Source organism: Apium graveolens, chromosome 4 (assembly GCF_009905375.1).
Source record: "Apium graveolens cultivar Ventura chromosome 4, ASM990537v1, whole genome shotgun sequence".
NCBI lineage: Eukaryota > Viridiplantae > Streptophyta > Magnoliopsida > Apiales > Apiaceae > Apium > Apium graveolens.
In genome coordinates, this window is record NC_133650.1 from 213,160,151 (window position 1) to 213,178,414 (window position 18,264).

The 18,264-nt window shown below is 39.3% G+C and overlaps 1 non-coding gene across 1 annotated transcript; it reads right to left on the reverse strand.

Moving 5' to 3' along the window:
* Positions 1–5,352: 5,352 nt before the first annotated feature.
* LOC141721897 (small nucleolar RNA R71) lies at positions 5,353–5,459 on the reverse strand. The gene has a single exon (XR_012574939.1). It is a non-coding gene; the product is annotated as a small nucleolar RNA R71 (small nucleolar RNA).
* Between the last annotated feature and the right edge of the window lie 12,805 nt (positions 5,460–18,264).

Here is an 18,264-nt window from a genome sequence, read left to right on the forward strand (position 1 = left end):
TCCTGATTGGATGATCATCACTTATTTTTACAATGGGTTGGGAGCACAGTCCAGACCCATGCTTGATGCAGCATCAGGCGGAGCATTATGTGCAAAGAGCTATGAGGAAGCTTATGATCTAATTGAACTGATGGCTGCTAATGAATATCAGTATCCAACCCAGAGATGTCCACAGGGCAAGGTAGCAGGATTTCTTGAGGTGGATACAGCTACGGCTATCACTGCTCAACTAAATGCGTTGTCTATGAAGATCGATTCTCTGGCTAACTATGGTGTTAAGCAGATAATTAGTGTTTGTGAGCTGTGTGCAGGTCCGCATGCGACAGAACAATGTGCTATATCTAGTGACTCAGCTCAGTTTGTGAGCAACTTTCAGAGATCGCAGCAGCCAGTTCCTGCCACTTATTATCCTGACAACTGGAATCATCCTAACTTCAGCTGGAGCAACAATCAGAATGCGATGCAACAGCCATTCCAGCAGTTTGCAAATAAGCTATTTAACCCTCCTGGTTTTCAGCAACAATTTACACCAAGACAACAACTCCAACTTCAATAACAAACTAATGATGCAGGTCTATCTTCGAATGAAAAATCTGAATTGGAGGAGTTGAGGCTTATGTGCAAAAACCAGGCTCTTATATGCCAAAGCCAGGCTGTTTCTATCCAGAATCTGGAGAACCAAATAGGGCAAATTGCTAATGCCTTATTGAATCGACCACCAGGAACGGTTCCTAGTGATACAGAAACAAATCCAGGCAAGAGGGAAGTTGAAGAACATGTGAACGCCATCACCTTAAGGTCTGGAAAGGTCGCAAGCCCCCAAATTCAGCAAGACGAAGAGCCTGAAAAATCTCAAGATTCAGAAAATGCAGTTGTGGCTGAAGAAGATGTGCAGAAGGAAGTAGAGGTGGAACCAAGGAAGACTACTGTGGAACACAATCCTCCTGAGGGTAATACAGGGGAGAAACAGATCTATCCTCCACCTCCTTTTCCAAAGAGGCTGCAGAAGAAAAATCTGGATAAGCAGTTTGAGAAGTTTTTGGAGGTGTTCAAGAAACTTCATATCAACATACCTTTCGCTGAAGCTCTTGAACAGATGCCTAGCTATGCGAGGTTTATGAAAGGTATTCTCTCTCGGAAAGTGAAGCTCGATGACTTAGAGACCGTTGCTCTCACGGAGGAATGCAGTGCTGTGCTGCAACAGAAGTTGCCTCCGAAGCTTAAAGATCTTGGAAGCTTCACTATTCCTTGCACCATCGGAAACTTGTCGTTCGACAAGTGTTTATGTGATTTAGGAGCTAGCATCAATCTGATACCCTTATCTATCTTCAAGAAGCTTGGTCTGCCTGAGCTGAAACCAACATACATGTCATTGCAACTAGCTGACCGTTCTATCGCTTATCCACGAGGTATAGTGGAGGATGTCTTGGTCAAGGTGGATAAACTCATCTTTCCTGCTGACTTTGTAATTCTTGATTTCGAGGAAGATAAGAAGATTCCCATTATCTTGGGAAGACCATTCTTGGCTACAGGCCGAACTATGATCGATGTGCAAAAAGGAGAGCTTTCGATGAAGGTTTACGATCAAAAGGTCACTTTTAATGTGTTCAAGGAAATAAAGTTACCCACAGCTAAAGAGGAGTGCTTTAAACTAGAGCAACTGCATGTTTTGAATGCACCTCCATGGAAGAGGAAGTTGGATATGCCATTCAATTCTCTTGGGTTAGCAGAGCTAAAATTTTCTCAAGACTGTCTCGAGCCGTCTATTGAAGATGTTTCCACATTTGAGCTTCACCCACTACCAGATCACTTGAGTTATTCATTCTTAGGTGCACCCCCTGACAAGGGGTTGGGATATATCTTTGATGATGTAGAGGGTAGCCGAACGGGTCCTCCAGTGCCTATAGAGGGTTCTTCTCATGTGCAGCAGGTAGTTGATAGGACTGGTGTTGGTGATGAGCAGTACAGGCGAGTAACTAGGCGTATGGAGGCCATGCACGACATTCACCGTCATTTTGCTGCAGATTTGACACATGCTTTCGGTACTGTTGTTCGAGACACTAGTAGCGAGGTTGATTGGCCACCTGATCCTCCACCCGAAGAGGGTGATCTTTCCGACGACTAGGTATGCCTGAAATCCTTATTATTACCTTCAATGAGGACATTGAAAATTTTAAGTTTGGGGGTGATAATGTAAGGATTAGTAGTGTGTGTCCATATAGATTCATGTTGCATGTTTAGTTGTAGTTCATTCATATTTTTGTATTATTGTTCATTTAGGACATATTTGTTTGTTTTTATGTGATTTCATATAGTTGCATTTGCATGCATATTTAGCATGATCCCTTAAGATGAACTATGATATTTGTAAGTTGATGTTGATTTGAGTGTGGTGATGAGGAATAGAGGGATGTTTAAGTCTTAATGAATTGATTTGCATGCCAGAAATAAATATTTTCACAAAGTCTTATAGGGTTGCTTTTGATCTAGATCATGATCATACTTGTTTGTTGTTGAGATTTAATCACTTGGTTATATTTAGAATTTGTGATATTCTCGTAATGACGTAAAAACACTGATTTTTTTTATCTGGAGAAAAACTTGGATTTCATTGCTAGTTGTTGTAAGACTAGGTGTCAAATGGCTAGTAGCCGGCTCATATTTTTATGAGTAGTCTAGGGTTGAATGAGATGGAGCGAAACGCACTCATTCAGAAATTGTTGAAAAAAAAAGAAAAAAAAAGAAAAAAGAGAAAAAAGAGAAAAAAAAAGAAAGAAAAAAAGTATGTGTTTATGCACAATTGATCAAGAGTGAGCTCTTTAATACTCGAGTTATTAAGTTCTAGGGGACTTTGTGCCTAGTGACCTAAGGCTTTTATAGTCTGGGATCCGCTAACCTAACGCTCGCTACATGGGTATTATTGTATAAGTCTTTTGGGACCTCATTCATTGCACGATCAAATAAGCATCTTTGCTATGTGTTCAATAATAGTGTGAATCCTTGTATAACTCTAGTAGAAAGGAGGTGTTGTGAGTCATAATGCGTTTATTGTCTATTCTGTTTATAAACTTTTGATTGTTTCGATGATAGATAAGTTATGGTTATTGATCTAGTATCGAGAGCATATCTGTTAAGCATCCACACACGCACGTTTCTGGTTTGTGAGTTGGTTTGTGGGATTTATTCGAACTCTGTTTCAAGTTATTGCATTCTTAGATGCATTGGTTTATTCATTTGGTTATGGTTATTCTGAGGGGATCGATTACATTATCATTTAGTTGCATTCACATAGTTGCATTCATCCATTAGGTTTGTTTTGTAGTTTTGAGTCTGTTTATGCTTGAGGACAAGCATCAATTCAAGTTTGGGGGTGTGATAAGTGGATTTTATATCCACTTGGAATGCTTTATTACAAGCTTAAATTGGTGTTTTGGACTCAAGTTGTTGGTATTTTGATGTGTTTCTGTGTTATTGCATTTCAGATATCAGTTAAATGAAGAAAAGAGCTTTTAAAGGAAATATGATGAAAAGTGATCAGAATTGGAAGCCAAGGCTATTGTCAAGTTGTAGAGAATCTCAATATCTTCGCGTGGGCAGTTGAATCGCCTAATTCTGACGAGTAGAACTCAAGTTATGGTCAAAACAAGATTCATCAGAATATTTTTCCAGTCAGTAGCTGAGCGCCCGCTCAGGAGAGCTGAGCGGCCGCTCAGGGCGCGGCTGGTCGCTGATTTCGCTGAAAAAGCCTTTTTTGAGTAGAATTTGACGATTTTAAGGGTCCAGGTCCACTAGGGGCGTATATATACTTAAAAAAAAGGGTTTTCATCATCCGGGAAGATTGAGATACCAAGGAGAAGACCTAGAAGCACAGAACAACTCCGAAAAAGAAGATCTTGTTTTCAACTTGTGATTCTTTGAATTAGTTGTAACTTTGGATGCTCGTTTTCATTCTTGTTGAACCTACATCTCGTTTATTCGTACTTTGATTATTATTTAGTTTATTAAGACCTTTTTTTATACCATGCTTTCATTGGAACCCATGGTGACGATGAGTTCGATTATGGGCTAATCGTTGTCATGGGATTCTAGCGGATTTACTTATGGATTTCAATAATTAATTGTTTCAATATCTTGGTGTGTGGTGATTGTATGATATCCTATTATTGGTTGTGCTTATCCGTCTTATGTGCGTAGCTAACATATAAGATAGCGTGTTAATATTTATTGAAGCTACAGTGAATATAGAGGTTTAGAACTTGCCATGCTAACATAGGTTCATGTATGTGTATGCATGATTCGTAGGTAACTCTAATCGTTTTACTTGCCCTATGTAATCAAGATAGATAACTTGTGCTTAAACCGTTATGTTGTCAAAATCTATAGACATATAGGGTCTCAATATAATTGGTGCCTATTCAGCTTCTATCTCTTTTGTGGATGTCTGGTAGAATGGTACTCGTGCAACGAAAGTTGGCGTTTATCAGTTTCGTGTTATCTGATTAGTGTCATCACCATCACATGCTAAGGTTAAAAATAATAAGGCTATTGAATGAAGTATTTAATGAAGTTAGGATCCCATGTTTGTCATATATAGTAATTCAACCTCAATTCTCTTAGTTAATGTTATTTAGTATAATCTCTTAGTTTAATAAAAACCCAATTTGTTATTTGTCTTAGCATTGAGCGATAACCATACATTGTTGCATAGGTACATAAATTGAACTTAACCTAAACCAGTCTCTGTGGGAACGAATCTGATTTATATCTTATACTACTTGCGAACGCGTATACTTGCGTGAATATTAGCGCGTGTTTTCGCCCTAACAAGTTTTTGGCGCCGCTGCCGGGGACTCGGTGTTAATTTTTAGTTTATGTGCTTGTCATCAGTGGTCGTTAAAGTTCACTGACTCGAATTCTTCTACTTTCACAGTTTATTTGTTTGTGTTTCAGGTACTCATTACAATGGGAGATCCAGCAGCACGAACGAAAGCCTTGTTGGACTTTTCTCAACCCAAGATCAATGACATTCAATCTAGCATTGTTCGTCTAGCTATCACAGCTAATACTTTTGAGATCAAGCCTGACATAATTCAATGGGTGCAGAATTCAATCCAGTTTGGGGGTTCTCCAACTAAAGATCCTAATATGCACATTAGGGACTTTATCGAGATATGCGACACCTTCAGGTTCAATGGCGTTTCCGAAGATGCTATTAAGCTGAGACTGTTTCCATTCTCTCTGAGGGACAAGGCTAAGAGCTGGTTACACTCTCTACCAGCTGGTTCGATTACTACTTGGCAGGATCTTGCTCAGAAATTCCTTACTAAATTCTTCCCTATGGCGAAGACAGCTGCAATGAGGAATGCTATTACTCAATTTGTGCAGCAAACGGGAGAATCACAATGTGAAGCTTGGGAGCGCTACAAGGAGATGCTTAGGAAGTGTCCTCATCATGGAATTCCTGATTGGATGATCATCACTTGTTTTTACAATGGGTTGGGAGCACAGTCCAGACCCATGCTTGATGCAGCATCAGGCGGAGCATTATGTGAAAAGAGCTATGAGGAAGCTTATGATCTAATTGAACTGATGGCTGCTAATGAATATCAGTATCCAACCCAGAGATGTCCACAGGGCAAGGTAGCAGGATTTCTTGAGGTGGATACAGCTACGGCTATCACTGCTCAACTAAATGCGTTGTTTATGAAGATCGATTCTCTGGCTAACTATGGTGTTAAGCAGATAATTAGTGTTTGTGAGCTGTGTGCAGGTCCGGATGCGACAGAACAATGTGCTATATCTAGTGACTCAGCTCAGTTTGTGAGCAACTTTCAGAGATCGCAGCAGCCAGTTCCTGCCACTTATTATCCTGACAACTGGAATCATCCTAACTTCAGCTGGAGCAACAATCAGAATGCGATGCAACAGCCATTCCAGCAGTTTGCAAATAAGCTATTTAACCCTCCTGGTTTTCAGCAACAATTTACACCAAGACAACAACTCCAACTTCAATAACAAACTAATGATGCAGGTCTATCTTCGAATGAAAAATCTGAATTGGAGGAGTTGAGGCTTATGTGCAAAAACCAGGCTCTTATATGCCAAAGCCAGGCTGTTTCTATCCAGAATCTGGAGAACCAAATAGGGCAAATTGCTAATGCCTTATTGAATCGACCACCAGGAACGGTTCCTAGTGATACAGAAACAAATCCAGGCAAGAGGGAAGTTGAAGAACATGTGAACGCCATCACCTTAAGGTCTGGAAAGGTCGCAAGCCCCCAAATTCAGCAAGACGAAGAGCCTGAAAAATCTCAAGATTCAGAAAATGCAGTTGTGGCTGAAGAAGATGTGCAGAAGGAAGTAGAGGTGGAACCAAGGAAGACTACTGTGGAACACAATCCTTCTGAGGGTAATACAGGGGAGAAACAGATCTATCCTCCACCTCCTTTTCCAAAGAGGCTGCAGAAGAAAAATCTGGATAAGCAGTTTGAGAAGTTTTTGGAGGTGTTCAAGAAACTTCATATCAACATATCTTTGGCTGAAGCTCTTGAACAGATGCCTAGCTATGCGAGGTTTATGAAAGGTATTCTCTCTCGGAAAGTGAAGCTCGATGACTTAGAGACCGTTGCTCTCACGGAGGAATGCAGTGCTGTGCTGCAACAGAAGTTGCCTCCGAAGCTTAAAGATCTTGGAAGCTTCACTATTCCTTGCACCATCGGAAACTTGTCGTTCGACAAGTGTTTATGTGATTTAGGAGCTAGCATCAATCTGATACCCTTATCTATCTTCAAGAAGCTTGGTCTGCCTGAGCTGAAACCAACATACATGTCATTGCAACTAGTTGACCATTCTATCGCTTATCCACGAGGTATAGTGGAGGATGTCTTGGTCAAGGTGGATAAACTCATCTTTCCTGCTGACTTTGTAATTCTTGATTTCGAGGAAGATAAGAAGATTCCCATTATCTTGGGAAGACCATTCTTGGCTACAGGCCGAACTATGATCGATGTGCAAAAAGGAGAGCTTTCGATGAAGGTTTACGATCAAAAGGTCACTTTTAATGTGTTCAAGGAAATAAAGTTACCCACAGCTAAAGAGGAGTGCTTTAAACTAGAGCAACTGCATGTTTTGAATGCACCTCCATGGAAGAGGAAGTTGGATATGCCATTCAATTCTCTTGGGTTAGCAGAGCTGAAATTTTCTCAAGACTGTCTCGAGCCGTCTATTGAAGATGTTTCCACACTTGAGCTTCACCCACTACCAGATCACTTGAGTTATTCATTCTTAGGTGCACCCCCTGACAAGGGGTTGGGATATATCTTTGATGATGTAGAGGGTAGCCGAACGGGTCCTCCAGTGCCTATAGAGGGTTCTTCTCATGTGCAGCAGGTAGTTGATAGGACTGGTGTTGGTGATGAGCAGTACAGGTGAGTAACTAGGCGTATGGAGGCCATGCACGACATTCACCGTCATTTTGCTGCAGATTTGACACATGCTTTCGGTACTGTTGTTCGAGACACTAGTAGCGAGGTTGATTGGCCACCTGATCCTCCACCCGAAGAGGGTGATCTTTCCGACGACTAGGTATGCCTGAAATTCTTATTATTACCTTCAATGAGGACATTGAAAATTTTAAGTTTGGGGGTGATAATGTAAGGATTAGTAGTGTGTGTCCATATAGATTCATGTTGCATGTTTAGTTGTAGTTCATTCATATTTTTGTATTATTGTTCATTTAGGACATATTTGTTTGTTTTTATGTGATTTCATATAGTTGCATTTGCATGCATATTTAGCATGATCCCTTAAGATGAACTATGATATTTGTAAGTTGATGTTGATTTGAGTGTGGTGATCAGGAATAGAGGGATGTTTAAGTCTTAATGAATTGATTTGCATGCCAGAAATAAATATTTTCACAAAGTCTTATAGGGTTGCTTTTGATCTAGATCATGATCATACTTGTTTGTTGTTGAGATTTAATCACTTGGTTATATTTAGAATTTGTGATATTCTCGTAATGACGTAAAAACACTGATTTTTTTTATCTGGAGAAAAACTTGGATTTCATTGCTAGTTGTTGTAAGACTAGGTGTCAAATGGCTAGTAGCCGGCTCATATTTTTATGAGTAGTCTAGGGTTGAATGAGATGGAGCGAAACGCACTCATTCAGAAATTGTTGAAAAAAAAAGAAAAAAAAAGAAAAAAGAGAAAAAAGAGAAAAAAAAAAGAAAGAAAAAAAGTATGTGTTTATGCACAATTGATCAAGAGTGAGCTCTTTAATACTCGAGTTATTAAGTTCTAGGGGACTTTGTGCCTAGTGACCTAAGGCTTTTATAGTCTGGGATCCGCTAACCTAACGCTCGCTACATGGGTATTATTGTATAAGTCTTTTGGGACCTCATTCATTGCACGATCAAATAAGCATCTTTGCTATGTGTTCAATAATAGTGTGAATCCTTGTATAACTCTAGTAGAAAGGAGGTGTTGTGAGTCATAATGCGTTTATTGTCTATTCTGTTTATAAACTTTTGATTGTTTCGATGATAGATAAGTTATGGTTATTGATCTAGTATCGAGAGCATATCTGTTAAGCATCCACACACGCACGTTTCTGGTTTGTGAGTTGGTTTGTGGGATTTATTCGAACTCTGTTTCAAGTTATTGCATTCTTAGATGCATTGGTTTATTCATTTGGTTATGGTTATTCTGAGGGGATCGATTGTATTATCATTTAGTTGCATTCACATAGTTGCATTCATCCATTAGGTTTGTTTTGTAGTTTTGAGTCTGTTTATGCTTGAGGACAAGCATCAATTCAAGTTTGGGGGTGTGATAAGTGGATTTTATATCCACTTGGAATGCTTTATTACAAGCTTAAATTGGTGTTTTGGACTCAAGTTGTTGGTATTTTGATGTGTTTCTGTGTTATTGCATTTCAGATATCAGTTAAATGAAGAAAAGAGCTTTTAAAGGAAATATGATGAAAAGTGATCAGAATTGGAAGCCAAGGCTATTGTCAAGTTGTAGAGAATCTCAATATCTTCGCGTGGGCAGTTGAATCGCCTAATTCTGACGAGTAGAACTCAAGTTATGGTCAAAACAAGATTCATCAGAATATTTTTCCAGTCAGTAGCTGAGCGCCCGCTCAGGAGAGCTGAGCGGCCGCTCAGGGCGCGGCTGGTCGCTGATTTCGCTGAAAAAACCTTTTTTGAGTAGAATTTGACGATTTTAAGGGTCCAGGTCCACTAGGGGCGTATATATACTTAAAAAAAAGGGTTTTCATCATCCGGGAAGATTGAGATACCAAGGAGAAGACCTAGAAGCACAGAACAACTCCGAAAAAGAAGATCTTGTTTTCAACTTGTGATTCTTTGAATTAGTTGTAACTTTGGATGCTCGTTTTCATTCTTGTTGAACCTACATCTCGTTTATTCGTACTTTGATTATTATTTAGTTTATTAAGACCTTGTTTTATACCATGCTTTCATTGGAACCCATGGTGACGATGAGTTCGATTATGGGCTAATCGTTGTCATGGGATTCTAGCGGATTTACTTATGGATTTCAATAATTAATTATTTCGATATCTTGGTGTGTGGTGATTGTATGATATCCTAGTATTGGTTGTGCTTATTCGTCTTATGTGTGTAGCTAACATATAAGATAGCGTGTTAATCTCTATTGAAGCGACAGTGAATATAGAGATTTAGAACTTGCCATGCTAGCATAGGTTCATGTATGTGTATGCATGATTCGTAGGTAACTCTAACCGTTTTACTTGCCCTATGTAATCAAGATAGATAACTTGTGCTTAAACCGTTATATTGTCAAATTCTATAGACATATAGGGTCTCAATATAATTGGTGCCTATTCAGCTTCTATCTCTTTTATGGATGTCTGGTAGAATGGTACTCGTGCAACGAAAGTTGGCGTTTATCAGTTTCGTGTTATCTGATTAGTGTCATCACCATCACATGCTAAGGTTAAAAACAATAAGGCTATTGAATGAAGTATTTAATGAAGTTAGGATCCCATGTTTGTCATATATAGTAATTCAACCTCAATTCTCGTTGTTAATGTTATTTAGTATAATCTCTTAGTTTAATAAAAACCCAATTTGTTATTTGTCTTAGCATTTAGCGATAACTATACATTGTTGCATAGGTACATAAATTGAACTTAACCTAAACCAGTCTCTGTGGGAACGAATCTGATTTATATCTTATACTACTTGCGAACGCGTATACTTGTGTGAATATTAGCGCGTGTTTTCGCCCTAACAGTGGCCTCCCAAGAAGCGTTTCTTTTACGTCATTAGCTTGACGTAGAGTAGTTCGATCAAGTTGACAATAACACGGCACTAACCACTTCCCAGTTTGCCGTATCCCCATAATAGTGTTTTAATCTCTGACCATTAACTTTGAATGCTTGGCCCGGATCGTTCTCAAAAATCTCTACCGCTCCATGTGGAAATACAGTTTTGACGATAAATGGTCCAGACCACCTTGATTTCAACTTTCCAGGAAAAAGTCGGAGACGAGAGTTGAATAAAAGAACTTGTTGCCCCAGCACAAATGACTTAGGAGATAGCTTCCTGTCATGCCATCTTTTTACTTTTTCCTTGTACATTTGTTGTTTTCGTACGCTTGAAGTCGAAATTCATCAATTTCATTTAACTGAAGCATTCGCTTCTTCCCAGCTGCATCTAGATCAAGGTTTAACTTCTTCAATGCCCAATAAGCCTTATGCTCAAGCTCCGCAGGTAAATGACATCCCTTACTATAGACAAGTTGAAACGGGGACATCCCAAGTGGAGTCTTGTATGCTGTTCTATAAGCCCAAACAGCTTCATCGAGCTTCAAAGACCAATCTTTCCTTGATGGACAAACAACTTTATATAGAATGTGCTTAATCTCTCTATTAGACACTTCAGCTTGACCATTAGTTTACGGATGATAGGCAGTAGTGATGCGATGATTCACATTGTAGCGTTGCATCATTAAAGTGAACTTACGGTTGCAGAAATACGACCCCTCATCACTTATGATAACTCGTGGCATTCCAAACCTTGTGAATATCTGCTTATGAAGAAAACTCAACACTACATTTGCATCATTCGTCGGTAGAGCCTTGACTTCTACCCATTTCGAGACATAATCGACTGACAGCAAGATGTACTGATTATTGCAGGACGAGATAAATGGTCCCATGAAATCGATTCCCCAAACATCAAAGACCTCAACTTCAAGCATCACATTTAAAGGCATCTCATCCTTTCTAGTAAGATTCCCAACTCTTTGGCAATGATCACACCTTAAAACGAACTGATGTGCATTCTTAAACAACGTAGGCCAGAAAAAACCTGCTTGAAGAATACGAGCTGTTGTCTTTTCATCACCATAATGTCCACCATAAACTGTGGAATGACAGTCTCGTAATATCCCCTTCATCTCACAGAATGGGATACATCTCCTAATGATCTGGTCAGCTTCTTGTCTAAACAAATATGGTTCATCCCACATATACCACTTCACCTCATGCACAAACTTCTTCTTTTGAGCCACATTTATATTAGAAGGCATTATATTACCGACAAGGTAGTTCACAATGTCTGCGAACCATGGCTCTTCCTCTTGAAATGCGGACAACTGCTCATCCGGAAAAGATTCGTTGATCAATGTCTTATCATGTGAAGTAGAATCGGGATTCTCCAATCTAGAGAGATGGTCAGCTACTTGATTTTCAGTACCTTTTCGATCCTTGATCTCTAATTCAAATTCTTGTAGCAAGAGCACCCAACGAATAAGTCTAGGCTTCGAATCCTTCTTTGAGACCAGATAGCGAATGGCAGTGTGATCAGTGAATACTGTCACCTTTGTCCCAAGTAGATAAGATCGAAATTTTTCGTAACCAAAAACTATAGCCAAGAGCTCCTTCTCAGTAGTGATGTAGTTCATTTGAGCTCCATTGAGCGTCTTACTAGCATAGTACATCACATGAAAGATATTATTCTTGCGTTGCCCAAGAACTGTATAATCACTTGCATCGCACATCATCTCAAAAAGTTCTGTCCAATCAGGTGCCGTAATAACTGGTGCAGTTATTAAACTCTTCTTGAGAGTCTCGAATGCTGCCAAGCATTCATCATCAAATTTAAAAGGCACATCTTTCTCGAGCAAGTTGCACAATGGCTTAGATAACTTAGAGAAGTCCTTGATGAAACGCCGATAAAAAACCCGCATGACCAAGAAAACTACGGATTCCTTTAACAGAAATAGGTGGCGGAAGATTTTTAATGACCCCCACCTTGTCTTTATCCACCTCAAGGCCCTTGCTAGAGACCTTATGCCCAAGAATGATGCCTTGTTGCACCATGAAATGACATTTTTCCAAATTGAGCACCAAATTAGTTTCAACACACCTTTTGAGCACCATGCAGAGATTATTCAAACATTCATCAAACGAATGTCCAAAGACGGAGAAGTCATCCATGAACACTTCGACATTATTTCCAATCATATCAGAGAATATAGCCATCATGCATCTCTGAAAAGTGGCATATGCACCACATAAGCCCAAAGAAACTCTGCGAAAAGCAAACGTGCCAAATGAACAAGTGAAAGTAGTCTTTTCTTGATCTTCTGGTGTAATGTAAATATGATTATAACCTGAATAGCCATCCAAAAGACAATAATACGCATGACCAGCCAACATGTCAAACATCTGATCGATAAATGGAAGAGGGAAGTGATCCTTCCTCGTGGCTTTATTCAACTTTCTATAGTCCATGCATACCCTCCATCCTGTGACTGTTCGAGTGGGGATGAGCTCGTTCTTCTCATTTGCTACCACAGTAATACCTCCTTTCTTAGGTACACATTGCACGGGGCTCACCCAAGAACTGCCAGAAATAGGATATATGATTCCTGCATCTAACCACTTTAGAATTTCCTTCTTCACCACTTCTTTCATGATAGGATTAAGTCTTCGTTGTTGCTCAACAGTCGGCTTGCTACCTTCCTCTAGCAGAATTTTATGCATACAGTACGAAGGGCTGATCCCTTTATATCTGTTATAGTCCATCCGATGGCTGATTTGAATTCTCTCAAGATCCTCAAAAGCTTGTCCTCATCACTACCTAAAAGGTCAGATGCAATAATAACAGGCAAAGTAGATGCATCACCTAAAAAAACATACCTCAAGTGTTCAGGCAATGGTTTAAGCTCCAAAGTAGGTGTTTCCTCAATAGGTGGTTTGAGCTTTCCCTCAACATTTTTGAGATCAGTAATACCAAGAGATTCAAATGGCATGTCTAGATTTCGCTTCCAAGGAGAAGCATTTAGATATTGTAGTTGCTCATTGCCTTCCTCATCTTCACTGTCAAATTCCCCCAAAAAGGCTTTCTCTAAGGCATCAGACCTTAGCACATGATCAAGTTCTGAAGTTACTGCAGAATCAATCAAATCCAGCTTGAAGAACTCCTCATCTTCTGTAGGGAATTTCATTGCATTGAATACATTAAATGTTATTTCCTGATCTTGCACCCGCATAGTAAGTTCACCTTTTTGTACATTTATCAAGGTATGGCTTCTAGCCAAGAAAGGTCTTCCCAAGATTATGGGAATCTTCTTATCTTCCTCAAAATCCAGAATGACAAAGTCTGTAGGAAAGATGAGCTTATCCACCTTTACTAACACGTCCTCCACGATGCCTCGTGGGTATGTAATAGAACGATCAGACAATTGTAGAGACATGTAGGTGGGCTTTAGATCAGGCAAATTCAGCTTTTTGAAGATAGACAACGGCATCAGATTGATGTTTGCTCCCAAATCGCAAAGGCACTTTTCGAATGACAACTTGTCAATGGTGCAAGAAATGGTGAAGCTACCTGGATCCTTAAGCTTTGGAGGTAATTTTTGTTGCAGCACAGCACTGCACTCTTCCGTTAGAGCAATGGTATCAAGATCATCCAGTTTCACCTTCCTTAAAAGAATACCTTTAATGAATTTCACATAACTACACATTTGCTCCAGAGCCTCAGCGATAGGTATGTTGATGTGAAGTTTCTTGAACACCTCCAGAAACTTACCGAATTGCTTATCCAGCTTTTATTTCTACAATCTCTTAAGAAAAGGTGGTGGAGGATAGAGCTGTTTCTCCCCTGTATTACCCTCAGGTAGAGTGTGTTCAATAGTAGTCTTCCTTGGTTCCCCATCTTTCTCCTTTTGCTTCTCCTCTTCATCTACAACTTCAACTTCTCCATCTTTTGCTTTTTCAGCATCAACAACTTTTCCAGACCTTAAGGTAACAGCTTTGACTTTCTCCTTAGCTTCCTTCCTGCCTGGCACTTCAGTATCGCTGGGAAGTGTGTCGGTTTGATGATTGAGCACGGCATTGGCTATTTGACCGATTTGATTCTCCAAGGTCTTGATAGAAACAACCTAACTTTTGTACAACAGCTTTAGCTCCTCGAAATCAGCACTAGAAGGTGGAGCAACACCTCCTTGTTGAGAATATGATTGCCTTTGAGCATATTGCTGAGGTTGCTGGAATCCAGGTGGATTAAACTGTTTACTTACAGCTTGCTGATATGGTTGCTGAACATCATTCTGATTGTTGCTCCAGCTGAATGTGGGATGATTTCTGTTATTAGGATGATAAGTAGCTGGCACAGGCTGCTGCGGTCACCGATAATTGTTCACATACTGAACAGATTCATTAACAAGAGAACACTGATCCATAGCATGAGAGCCTGCACAAATCTCACATACTATAGCTATTTGATTGACTCTATAGTTGGCTAAAGAATCGACCTTCATAGACAGCGCTTGGAGCTGCGCTGCAATAGCTGTAGCTGCATCAACTTCCGGAATACATGCTTCCTTCTCAGACATCATCCTTTGAGTTGGGTTTTGAATCTCGTTTGCAGCCATAGTTTTAATGAGATTATAGGCCTCAGTGTAGCTTTTGGCCCACAAGGCGCCTCCAGCAGCTGCATCGAGCATGGGTCGAGATTGGGCCCCCAAACCATTGTAGAACCCAGTGATCACCATCCAGTCAGGCATACCATGATGTGGACACTTTATCAACATCTCCTTATAATGCTCCCAAGCTTCGCACATAGATTCTGTTGGTTGTTGCGCAAACTGAGTAAGAGCACTCCTCATAGCTGCAGTCTTGGCCATTGGATAGAACTTCATCAGAAACTTTTGCGCAAGATCTTCCCAAGTAGTGATGGACCCAGCTGGTAGAGAATGTAACCAGTCCTTAGCCTTATCCCTTAGAGAGAATGGGAAAAGCCTCAGCTTGATAGCCTCATCAGTAACACCATTATATTTGAAAGTACTGCAGATCTCGACAAAATTCCTGATATGCATGTTGGGATCTTCAGTCGCAGCACCTCCGAAAGAAACAGAATTCTGCACCATCTGAATAGTTCCCGGCTTGATTTCGAAAGTATTAGCCTGAATAGCTGGATGAATGATGCTTGACTGAATGTCACCAATTTTAGGCCGAGAAAGTCCATAAGAGCTGGATCTGCTGGAACTATACGATCACCCATGATTATCGGTTCTTTCTTTTCACTTTCTTTATCCGAATCTTCAAAATCTAACTTCTCCAGAATGTCAAGAAGTGAATCTGTCTTCTCATCCGTATCTAGAGTCCTCTTGCAAGTGCAAGAACGTGTTTGCATAAACGCTCGCTAGAGTACCTGAAACACAACCGGAAACAATAAGTAATAAGTCTTAATCAATGAGTCCTAATGACCACTGATGGCAAGTACATAAACCAAACAAATTAACACCGAGTCCCCGATAGCAGTGTCAAAAACTTGTTAGGCACAAAGCATGCGCTAATAATTCACGCAAGTATACGCGTTCATAAGTAGTACAGAATGATTTCTAGTTCATTCCCATACAGACTCTGACTAATTATGTTCAATTAACACTTACTCACCAATGTATGATTACTTCTCAATGTCAAGAGAATAACACTTAAAGTTGATTAACTAATTAATAACTACGAGAATTTAACACTTTAATCAACTATATTAAACACACATGAGATCATAACTTCATTACTACTTCATTCAATAGTTATTATTATTACCCTTAGCATGTAACGGTGATGATATTAATCGAACAACACGAAACTGATTAAAGCCAACTTTCGTTGCACAAGTACCATTCTACCAAGCATCCAAAATTAAGATAGAAGTTGAATAGGCATTAATTATGTTGAGACCCTATATGTCTACAGAATTTGACAATATAACGATTTAAATGCAAGTTATTCATTATGATTACATAGGGCAAGTAAAACGGTTAGAGTTACCCACTAATCATACATACAATACATGAACCTATGCTAGCATGGCAAGTTCTAAATCTCAAGATTCATTATCGCTTCACAAGAGATTAACAGGCTATCTTATATGTTCACGACACACATAAGACGGATAAGCACAACCAATGCTAGATATCATATAATCATCACATACCAAGGTATTAAACAATTAACTAAAGAAATCCATAGTAAATCCGCTACGACCCCATGATCACGATTAGCCCATGATAGAACTCATCATCACCATGGGTTCATATGAAAACATGATAATAACACAACGATATAAACTAATAAAAATACTTAATAAAAACAGAGTATGTCACAAGAGTATTAAGGTTCAAAGTAAAGAAAACTAGCATCCGCTGTTACAACGAATAAAAGAATCACAAGATAACGTATGCTTCCTCTTCTTCATTGTGGTGTGCTAAAACGGTCTTCTTAATCTTCTCTCCTTGCTCCTTGCTTGTTGCTTGTTGCTTGTTATTGTGAAACGTCTCTCAAGTAGGTTTATATAAGAGTCCACAAGAAACAACAGTCTCAGAAGCCCAATAGAAGTTGAATTAGAAAATCCAGATTCTAAATTTATGACCCCAGGCGGCTGCCTCAGTTCCCACGTGGACGCCTACATCTCCAGGCGGTCGCCTGCATATCCCAGGCGGGCGCCTGTACAGCTTCTGGAAAATCCCACTTTTTGCTTCTGATTTTGCTGAATTCTTTGCACAACTCCCCGCAACTGATCCCAAGTACTTCCCTAGGCTTATTGTGCTGAAATCTCCCTAATTATGCAAGTTATACCCTGAAATGCAAAGACACTAGAAAAACGCATCAAATACACAAAATACTTGATTTCAAGACATCAATTCAAGCCATTTTAAAATGTTCTAAGTGGTATAAAATGCCACTTATTAGATGGCCAATCCACTCTACATTCAGATCCTCAAAAATGGGCCCTTCACTCCTATGGTTAGAGTTGAAGAATCAACAAATGGTGATACGGTCATTCCAGCTCATTATGCTCCAAAAAATCCCTCTGAGTATTCAGAGCCTGAAAAAGAGAAAGTTGTTAGTCCCTTAACAATGTAACAAGAATTACAGAAGGGGGTTGAATGGAATTCTTGAAACTTTTTCTTGAATAAAAATGTTCTAACTCAAATATATATATAAGTGTGAATTGGTTAGCAGAATGCGGAATAGTTACTTGAAATAAATCAAAACACAAGTAATTAAAAACAAGAGTCTTTAAAAACTTTCTGGTGGATTTGAATGATTCCACAAGAGATATATAATATATATCGAGAGAACTCTGTGTGCAAAAAGCTCACAGCTGCTTACAAAATGATAACAACTAAGAATGAGAGAAATGCTAAGAATACATCTTACAAATGTTTCTCTCTTAGTTGCTTAGTTTCTTAGTTGCAATTCTATTGTTGCTTCTTGGTTTATATATCACCAAGATTACAAAGTAATAAGACAGGATAATAAAACAAAAACTATCAAGTATAATACAATGCTACTTCATTACTCTATTCCAGCATCTTTGAATATCTTCATAATAGCATGGAATGGCAATGCTTCTTTGTTCTCGAAAACCCAGTTGAATAGGCTACCACATTCCATTTGCATACACTCGACGCATGTGACTGTGTTGTCACTGTCAACAGATATTTGAATTCTTTATCCGCCGGGTTTATGATCATCCGTCGAGTTAATGATCATCCATCGGGTTGTTGATCATCCGTCGAATTCATTGTTGTTTATCCGTTGGGTAGCAATCAGGCACTTGACATCATTTCATTTATGCAGAATTACAAGACATCATCTATGTACAATTAATCAACCTATTATGCATATCTAGTTACAGTCAACATGACTTAGGTACTACTACAGATTCTAAACAATGTGTATGCAGAAAT